Source organism: Henckelia pumila, chromosome 3 (assembly GCF_033568475.1).
Source record: "Henckelia pumila isolate YLH828 chromosome 3, ASM3356847v2, whole genome shotgun sequence".
NCBI lineage: Eukaryota > Viridiplantae > Streptophyta > Magnoliopsida > Lamiales > Gesneriaceae > Henckelia > Henckelia pumila.
Window position 1 is genome coordinate 201,656,068 of NC_133122.1, and position 10,742 is coordinate 201,666,809.

The 10,742-nt window shown below is 35.5% G+C and overlaps 2 long non-coding RNA genes across 3 annotated transcripts; both read left to right on the plus strand.

The window, feature by feature from the left end:
• Positions 1-7,963: 7,963 nt before the first annotated feature.
• Positions 7,964-8,605, plus strand: LOC140893306 (uncharacterized). The gene is made up of 3 exons (XR_012153097.1): positions 7,964-8,006; positions 8,222-8,293; positions 8,554-8,605. It is a non-coding gene; the product is annotated as an uncharacterized lncRNA (long non-coding RNA).
• A 9-nt stretch (positions 8,606-8,614) lies between these two features.
• Positions 8,615-10,041, plus strand: LOC140893305 (uncharacterized). Of its 2 annotated transcripts, XR_012153096.1 has the most exons (4): positions 8,615-8,641; positions 8,719-8,991; positions 9,834-9,896; positions 9,969-10,041. It is a non-coding gene; the product is annotated as an uncharacterized lncRNA (long non-coding RNA). The 2 variants fall into 2 exon arrangements; XR_012153095.1 differs by lacking the exon at positions 8,615-8,641 and having other exon boundaries at positions 8,654-8,991.
• The last annotated feature ends 701 nt before the right edge of the window (positions 10,042-10,742 follow it).

Below are 10,742 nucleotides of genomic sequence, written 5' to 3' on the forward strand. Positions count from 1 at the left end.
TGAACTCAAGTATCTCAAGAATAATTAACTTAAATGTTTGATTAACATAAACTTTAAAGGAATTTAAAGCAATTAAATCTTAGAAATTAGAATTATAAATATTAAAACAAAATTTATCAAGCAATCCAAATTATGGAATTTTATACACTACAATTCCTCGGAACTCAAAAATTATTTTAAATCAATACTTAAACATTTTGATTTCACAACGATATAATAGAAATTTAAATAATAAATAGAGAAATTAAAATAATTTAAATAAAATAGTTGAACATTTAAAAGCTATTTAAATAAATAAACAAGCGGAATTAAAAATCTTCTAAACAAATTGGACAATCAAAGCCCTTAAGTAAATAAGCTAGATCTTTAAAAAAAATGTAAATAAGCTAGACATTTAAAATCATTTAAATAACCATCCAATAAACTTAAGTCATTTTAAATAAATAAGCGGGACAGTTAAAATCATTTGAATAGGCATGCTTAAACCTTTAAAATCATTAAGACAAATAAGTTGTATAATAAAATCATTTAAATAAATAAATTTAAATAATTAAAAGAATTAATTAAATAGTTAGTACAATAAAATAATTTAAATAAATAATTAACATTTTATTAACTCATAAATCAAATAAAGGATTTAAATCAATTAAACTTAAAAATAATAATCATAATATTTATTTAATTTTTATGCATGCGACTTATTAATTGGATTTTAGGCGCTACAATTCCTTCCCCGCTTAAATGGAATTTTGTTCTCGAAATTTGAAACATACTAACTAGGTCCACACTAAATTTTCTAACCTTACACCCACATGAGTTGACGCTAAATCATCTTCCGCTGCGCACTCTGATGCTTATTGATATCTATATCACCAAAGGTCTGACTAACTTTTACTGCAATATAAATTCTTAGTTATTATTTGCTCCCAAGTGATTTTATCCTAAAGAAAATTTTATCACTGCGCCAAATTACTTTCGATTTTAATTTGCAAACCTACAGACGTCATCCTACTGTAACTCATAAGTTCTACAACCTACAAATTTTTAGAATTTTAAGTTATTGCACAACTTCTATTTTGTTAATCTTATATCCCTCTTTATTGCTCAAATATTCTCCACATAAAATCCTACAAGGTCTGATACTTTCCTTAATTTGATAACTTTAAATCCCTAATCACAACTTCAAACAATAGAGTCCTTGAATCAATAAATAATTTATGTCGACCTCAACCATAAATTAAAAGTTTTCTCACAAGAGACTGTGTTTAATATCTACTTACCGATTAAGCTTAACTCGTATAATATAAGACTCGAGCTCCTAAGAAATTTAAAAACGATAGCTTCAATAAAAGGGTTTTCTCAAAACTTTTCATGAAGTGCAGTTCAAATTTTTTTTACATCATTAGTCATAGTCAAAGCTCCGCCAAGAATCATTGAAAGATATGCTTAAAAGTTTTAAATAAATAGTGTATGCACAAAAGCTATAAAAATACATGCCTTCAAAAATTATATTTTCGTTGCTAAAACATTTTCTTAAAATTTTTCTCACAAGTCAGCGCATGCCTCAAAATATTTCTGCATGCAGACAAATAATTTCAAAAATTATTTTAGAAATGACAAATTTCGATGGAAGTTGTTTCCCGCAAAAGCTCTAAAAAAAATTTTAATCGACTCACTAGACTTATCCAAGCTTCTAAAATCATTTAGCTCTCTTCCAAAAATTCTTAGGTCCGACCCTCTACCAAAACTCTTCTACGAGTCTCAAACTCTGACTCATACCCAAGAATCACATTTCAGGACTTAAACTCGATAAAGAAAAAAAAATTAAATAGTTGATACCTCAACTTTAGACAACCCACTGCAACTAGACTAAATACATCCATGAATCATGTAGTAACAACTTAAAGTAACAAAACTTAAATGTTCGGCAGCCACTAGAAAAAGCCATGACAACCCAAGGATTGGACAACAACAATTCTTAGTGACAGCAGCCTAGCATAACAATTTAACAATTTACGTACTGTACATAGCAAGAATCCTGTTTCTCAAGTCATATGTATCACACTAATACACATCTTAAACACTAAGACAAGCCCTGGTCAACAATACCAAATCAAAAAAAAAAACCCAAAGACCCGGACAACCCTTAAATTCCACCAACACGTCCTCCAGAATGCAGGGCAGAATAATGAACACAAAATTGGCAGAAAATAAATGCCTTGGCATAAGCTTAAAATCTCAAGTTAAATTTAAAGGGTCTTGACCAAACTTATTATATAGCCCTAATCGGTTGACAGCCAAGAAGCTCATTCAACAGAACTAAAATCCCTTCCTGACGGCAAACTCCTCTTCTGACAGCACTAAGTCTCGCTTTACAACTCCTCAACCGATCAAAACCTTTAGACAAATAAATTTAAACAGTAACTTATAAGAATATCTTGACAACAACTGAAAAGAAATATTTGTGGCAACAAAATCCTCACTTCTTGACAGCAAGAGCCCCCTACATACGTCAACCCTGCACCTAACTCCCAAATTCCATACTAATAGTTCCGACAAAGACAAGAAAAACCGCCAATCCTCCAATACAGTTCCTACCCAAATAACTATATGATACTCACGATGGTAAACAAGGAGAATTTGACAGAAATCTCATGCTTTCACCGCAACCTTGGCAGTAATAGCACAACTAATTATAGAAACCACTACACTAACTAAGTAACAATTCACCATGACCAATACATCAAAAGTACGGCAACTTCCAGAAAAAATTACATCCATCCCAATTTATTTGACAGTGAGAATCTCAAGCAACAACAAAGAAACATGATCGCAACCTAAATTTCCAACCATCATCAATCCCGAGATTTGGTTCCATGCATCTACTTCTCAAGCACCAAGCCAACCAAGTCTAACCCTTCCTAACACGCTACCCGACTCATATTATAACCCAATTCAGAAGCAACATGATAGCAATTGAAAGAATCCAAAAATATTATCACAGCTTGCTTAATCTAACGGCTTGCTTAACTCGACTTCTAGACTCTTCTCTACTCGAACCAATGCTTCTCGAAAATTTTAGCTTACGTCTCAACTCACCACGCTTAATTCTTGACTGCTCACAACTAGATCACTAATACCTAACAACGCAAGAACATAGTCACAAGTTACAACCAACCAACCCAAATCTTCCATCGACTCAACTCCTAGATAAAAAGACTCACTCACAACAATCCAAAACATGACTTGAAATACTCCCAACACAACATAAACAACCATCGAATAAGATTAAGAAAATTAAACAATTCACATCAGCGTCAAACTGTAGCGACCCAACCCGAATCCACTACCTAATCAAAGTTAAGAGCATAATTAAGCATGCATTAAAATGAATTGCTGTGAAAGACTTAAATAAAAGCAAACCGGCAGAATACAACTGGTTAAATGAGCCAGAATACAACCCAATCAAATTACAAATAATCCTAAGGGTAAAAACTTACAGCTAATCCTGCTGTCTTTACTGGTTACTGGCTACTCCAAGCTCCTGATTTTCAATCCTGCACCTACGCCTGCCCCGTCGAATGGGGTGTCCAGAAATACAAAAAATACTGGACGTGAGATCTAAGCTCAATACGGAAGCAATGATATATAAAATATATGCAACACATAAGTGTATTTAAAATGAGAATAAAACAGTACTCAGAGGCGCCATGAATATACAGGGCAATGTCGGATAGCAAGTCCGCGGTGCCGCTCCTATATTCACCTATCAACTATAACGTCAAAACCCACCGTCGTGGCCGCTCTTAGTGATAGCAAAACCAGGGGCTGAGCGTCCCCAGACACGAATCCAAAGGAAGTAACGCCTCACTGATAGAAACTGTCATGACTCACATCATACCAGATGTAGTCTACCGTAAAAACATGCATGTGCTAAAACCGTAAATAAATCAAGCCATAACTTGAAGAGATAAAATTATAATTGTTATTATTATTTTACTTGCTTAATTTTAATCGTAAGGATTTGATGTCCATGATCAGGAATCGTTCCAGATCAAAAAATAAAATTTTTTAAACTTCCGCTGCTCCGGGTATCAGATCTGACTGATCTGAAAACGTGTTCCAACAATTGCAAGGCACAATTTCTAATCAATCGAATAGATACAATACATTCACCCAAAGGTGAAGAAATAGAAACAACAGTAGACAATGGATCAGATGATAAAGAATGCATCATAACAAATTTTTCAGATATAAATGTATGTGATGCACCTGTATCTATTAAAACATAGGCAGGATAACCAAAGATAAAGCAGTTACCTGCAATCACATCATCAGGTGCTGCCTGAGCCTGCTCCTCAGTCATTGCAAACACTCGTGCCTGTTGCCTAGGAGGTTGAGTCACAGTCTGGCTTCCTCCTGATCTGGGTTGTTGTTGAGGCTGAAATGAGTGCACTGATTGTCTTTCTGTCTAAGGTACTGGTCGAGCAGAACTTTCACAAGATGTATGTTCTGTTGTTCTTTGAGGACACACCTTGTCATAATGATCTGGTTGGCGACAGATATTACAATTACCTGACACACCTCTGCACTGATCAGTAGCATGTCGTGCGCCACACTTGCCACAAAACACTCCTGACTCACTAGATCTCTGACCTGCGCCATACTGTCTCTGGCCACTAGAACTAGAAGAACTAATGCCTGCCTTCTTAAACTGTTTAACTTTTGGCCTGAATCTAGAATCCTTTCTGCCACTGCTTCTTCCCTCAAATCTGGGAGATGATTGCTAAAAGTATGGCGGATTAAGGGGTAACACTGAGGGTACTGACTGTGGAGATGGCTATGGAATGAACGGTGCTCCTCTTTGTCTCAATAAACCCGCTTCTGCTCCCTTAGCTTTATTCAGTGCTTCAGCAAATTTATTGGGTCGTCCACTATTCACCAAGGTAAACATATCTGGATTGAGGCCATTAATAAACTAGTCTGCCATAGCTTCATCAGTTGCTGCTATATGTGGGGAAAACTTCAAAAGACTTGAAAATTTGGCCACATATTCTTCAATATTCAAATTGCCTTGCCTCAGATTGGCAAATTCAGCACCCTTATCTTTCCTGTAGGAAACTGGAAAGAAACGTTGATAGAACTCAGTTTTAAAGATAGTCCAGGTGATAGTCGTACCTCGATGTTCCAAAGCTCTTTTTGTTGTAATCCACCAGCTCTTGGAAAATTCATGAAGTTGATGTATTACCAGTCTGATACGACGATCATCTGAATCATCAAGCGAGTAAAACAACTGTTCAATATCTTCTAGCCAATTCTCACAATCAACTGAATTTTCTGTTCATTTCAATTTTGGCGATTTGAACGACTGAAATCGTTTCAACAGTGTTTCCATTGGAGTGGCAGTAGCATCCATAGGATCAGCAGATGTACTACCCTGTGCATTCTGAGGCTCAGCCATTGTCGGTGGTACTGGTGTTGGTTGAGCCTAAGGAACAACCAATGTCTGTCGAGTAACTGATGTTTTAAGGGGAGGCATATCTGATTGTCAAAAACGTTAGTGCATAAACAATATCATATGTTGCAATTTATTCCATCATTCTCTGATTAGCATTCTCATGCGTTCTCATGAGAATTCAGGTTCTGGCCGAGGATAATATGGAATCATATTGCATATAGAGCATGCAGTGGCAATGAAAGCATATAATCATGCAATCATATAATCTTTGCAAAAATAAAACATGCTCACATATAATGCACATAATCATATACAACATGCAATCTCATGCAGTATATATCAATCAAACAGAATCAATCTACCCCGCTCACTAACTTATATCTAAATCCAAAAACTTACGCTCTGATACCACCTGTTGTAGGGACCTCGGGTGCTAATCAAATCTTACAGGGCGATTAATAACTAAAAATATTCAATCTAAATATTAGTCTGCTTACACTACAAGAAAATGTTAATTCAACAAGGCTCAAAAGACAACGGTTTTGTGTCAAAACCATTGTCTTGTACACTTTAACAACGGTTTTTACTAAAACCGTTGTCTTTTGAGCATTTTTTTAATCAAAGACAACGGTTTTTAAAAAACGTTGTCTATTAGCGGGTTTTTTTGGAGCTACAACAACGGTTTTTGAAAAACGTTGTCTTTGTGCATTTTTTTTAAGTTCAAAAACAACGATTTAAAAACCGTTGTCTTTTAGTGGATTTTTTTGAAGCTACGACAACGATATCTAATAATCCGTTGTCTTTGATATTTTTATTTTTATTTTTTATAAATGATATTATTTTCCTTTGCTTGTACGTGCACCACTTATTCCATTTCAAGCCTTCTCTGTATCGCGATTCTTTTTTCAGCTCTCAACCCTAGCCGCCCATTCTTGCCGTCGAATCGCCGTCCTTTCTCTTGAATCATAAAAAACCATTTTGGGGTTTTGTTCCCCACAACATAATCTTCATTTTGAGTCGTAGATCGACTGATTCGAGCCCTTTTTTTGTGCGACCGAAGTGTTGCTGCGACTTGCTTCTGTGCACTTCTTCTCCGGTGAGTTTCAACGCCGATTTTCTGTCGATTCTTGATGTTCTAGCGTGAATTCAAATTTTAAGAAATTATCTAATCTGTAGTTGTGTTCTTGCAGCCCGTATGAATCACGATCCGGCGAGTATGGCTGCTGTTCCGTTCCAGCCTTCTTTAGCTTTGAGTTTTGGTATTATAAGTTTTGTTTGAACGGTTTTCCTGAAGATTTGCTTGATACCTTGAAAAATATTTAGTATATTTTGTTTTCAAAGTCTTTTAATATTTTTAATATTTAGCAAATGAGTAATGAGCTTTTTGATTTCTCTATTTTATTCATACTTAGAGTTTTTTATTTATTTTTAGTACGATGTTATTGATCTGGTTGTTACACGTGATTCTTGGGATGCTGCTTCTTGCTGATGCTACAACTACGTGCCAGAACACATGGAGCCTAGCTAGATTTCGCAAGAACAAATCGACCAAGGCTGCTGCTGTGCTTGAGTTCTTGTCACCGTTTTTTTATGCATACTACAGTGTGGCGAGGGGGATTATTGAACCACTGCTGGCGTAAAAGATAGGATTGTTTTTCACTACTGGTTTAGGTGATGGCGTGTTACCTGCTTGGGCTTGGATTTCTTGGATTTTCGTCATAGGATCAGGAATTGGGGTCAACAGTTTGTGTGTTCTGCATATGTGGATTGACTTCTATAGGGAGAGAGCCCAGAAAAACACAAAGAAATTGAGTTCAGACATTCCGTAAAAAAGTGTAAGTTAATTAGTTGCTAGCTAACTAGTGCTATAATTTGGTTCTATGTATCTTTTACTCCATTATTTTGAATCGTTCTTGAACATTGGCTGATGTGTTGTTTTCTACTTTGTGATGTGCAGATTTATCTAAGATACATATATTTAAGTTTCTATATGTGAATAATTAATTATACATCGATCGGTCAAATATAACTATGATCATATGATTGGCATGTTTTTATCCATGTTTTAGTCATTTTTATTGGAATATTGATGTGAAGATCAAGACAAAAAAGTTGAGCATTTCTTGTTAATTTATCGGTTTTTGCAAAAGGCGTTGATGCAGATACTGTCGTGCTAATGGAAGCTCGAGCATCTCGTACAGAAAACCAGGATTCTAAAGACTGTGCTATGGTTGTTGCAGAGGTAGACGACTACAAGTTGTTGAAAAAATATATTCAGAAGGCAAGCTTTCGATCATGGATGAAAGGAATCCTCAACCCCGCCAGCAAGTCAAAGCACAAAACTTTTCTTCTTCTTTTTCTAATTCTGCCAACAAACCCTTTACAAATTCCAAAACTTCACACCCAAATCCTAATAGCTCGAGGAATACCTTTACCGAAAAAGTAACCACTAGAAAATGGGAAAATGTGGATAATAATGCCATTAAGGATGACGGTGGCCTTCATGAGTTTCCCACCTTAGTTGGAACGTGCCCTATTATGTGTCCAGGTATAAAGAATTCACACCTTTTAATAGTTCTTACGACACGAATTGATGTTGCTAAAATCCAAATAATAAACCATGTTATTAGATAACAAATTACCAATGTTTCAATAACTGGAAGGAACCCTACTGAAAAGTTCTTATGCGTTATGTAATATTTATGTTGTCGTATTTTCTTACCCAGAATTATTCTGGGTGAATTTAACTTGACTGAATATGAGGATGGAGTTATCATCTGCTTCCATGGTGGGACTCCATGTAGCATCTCCCATATTTGCATCTTCAGCCAACAGGTGATAAATCATCTGTCTTTTCACCATATTTTGATTGGTCAGTCTATCCATACGCATCACTACAACAAATATGGTAATAGACAACAGATGAATTATGTTCGAGTTTTAGTTTAGAAGGATGCTTCTAAGTGGGTTTTCCATAAGTAGTGCTTGAGGCAAATGTATATGTATAAATATTCTGTTTGCCCTCATTTTTATTTCTTTGATTCCAGCTGATTTCCATGTTTTTTTACTCCTCCATTTTTATCTTGGGTTCTAAGCTAAGACGTAAGAGCTGCTCTATGTAAGGCTTGATCAAATGGCGGAGTACACTAGACACCCAAGCAATTTTGTTTGTTCTTTTTGTCGGTGAAGCTCTGGTTCTAGTTTCCAATGTTACAGCACCTCAGTAGTTTTGTTAAATCGTGTTTTTCTTTTGTGAACAGGTTGGCATCTGATGCATCTGTCAAATCTTAGTTAAAGATTCAGTAAAGCAGCAAGGGAGTTTGCATTGGGCTTGGAAAAATGAATATCAAATCTCATGCCTGGTTTGGAAATAAAAATATATCTTGCAGGATATGAGTGATGCTGTTGTCGGGAATGGTTTCCAGGCCGTGGCTGAGGGGCGAGCAGCATGTGCGGTGCCGAGGTTGATTTGCCTGTCTGTTCCTGTGTGCTCAAAGCCTTCAATTAAAGCTATGACCTCATTATATTATATAGTACGTACTTTTCCTTCTGTCTTAGACCTCATATGAACGAACCTGAAATAGATTATGTGCAGATGCATTGTTTTGCTCGAGATTTTGGGTCTCAATTGTTTTTTCTATTTTTTTTCGTTTTCATTCTCTTCTTTTCCGGTTTTTGTATTTGAAAGTTGTTATTTTGGTTGATCTCGAATGTACGTATTTACCACTTTGATTAAATATTGACAAGTTTGGGTATTTGTTATGTACGATGGACAATATCTGGCTTTGAGCTTGCAAATAATTTTCTTTTTGGGATTACATTTCATGGATTTGAAGATACTTCCTTATTTTCAGAATTTCAGTCATATACGACTATTATCGTACGAGTTATAATAAGACTATTCAATCTGTATGATATGCCCTTTTGGAAACTCTTATGGATTGTGTTTGATGTTTTCTTGAAAATTTAACTTCAGCTAGCATGTTTCTTCAGTGTTTTACAAGAAATTTATATTCAAAAGTTTTTAATAACTTGGTGAAAGCTCATTCCATGAATGATTTGTGTGATATCATTTTGTTCCTTTATATCTTCTTGGTAGATTTGATGCCTCTCAGTATTGTCCAGAGTTTTTCGATTCTCTTCCTGCCAATTTTATCGCCTCCACGAGGTATTGAACATCGCATACACATATATAATTTTGTGAGTATTTGGAGTTATTCGTTAGGGCCGTGCAAACATGTATACGCGGTTATACTCTGAATGAAACGGGTGTCTATGACACTTCATAATTGTGATTCAGCTTGCTGCAGCAACAGCCAAATGTTGATTTTTTGTTTTATGATTGTCTTCTTCTGATAGATTTTGACAATGAAAGATTAATAACAATCTTCGTTGCTATGACCTTGCCATGGAGCTTAGTTTGAGTCCACTTGAAGGAGTAAGGTTTATGTTCTTTAAAATCTTTGTTAGTATAGTTGCTATATTATTATTATTTTTCACTACCGACCAGCGCCAATCAGCCGCCATCACCGCTCTAACTCCGACGGAAACAAACCGGAAACTTCCCTGGATGTTAGCCCAAGATCTCATGAAATATGATCTATTATGTTCTGAATCCAAGAAACTACGGGGTCAAATCGGGCTTTTTAAAAGTTGCAAATTTCCCGAATAAATTTTGCATTTTTATTGCTATGCTACTGCTGTCAGAGACAGACGCCATGCTATGATACATGACTTCAGGTGAAGAGCTCTCAAAAAATCAAGCTGCATAGGTATGCACATCTATAATGATCGATATTTTATTTTTGAGCCTGATATTGTTGTTTTTAAATTTTTAACATGATTTTGTTCTATTATACCTTCATCTCTAATTTTCTGGAAGCTAGATCAGATAACTAGAGGAAGAGAAGAAAGGATTGCTTACAAAGATGCAGGTAAATCATTTTCCCCTGTATTTGGTTTGGTTTGATTACAGATTCTCGTGACAGCACTATATCATTCCTTTCATGTTTTTACCTTCTATGTTTATTTTGCATACTTTAAGATGATTCTGCTGCTTGTTCATTTTTATCCCTCTCTCTAAGGTAATAAGGTCTTTATAGTTTTCCCAACTATGTATAGACCCTCGATGCATTGGATCCCTATCATGTTGATAAACTGCAAACCCTTGCCCTGTAGAATACTGGAATCTGATTACTTTTTTACTTGCATTGGCAAGTAGGTGGTTATATATATTTCATCCTCTCCTAATGAAAGCCATGATTTTGGCTGCTTGATAATTGTT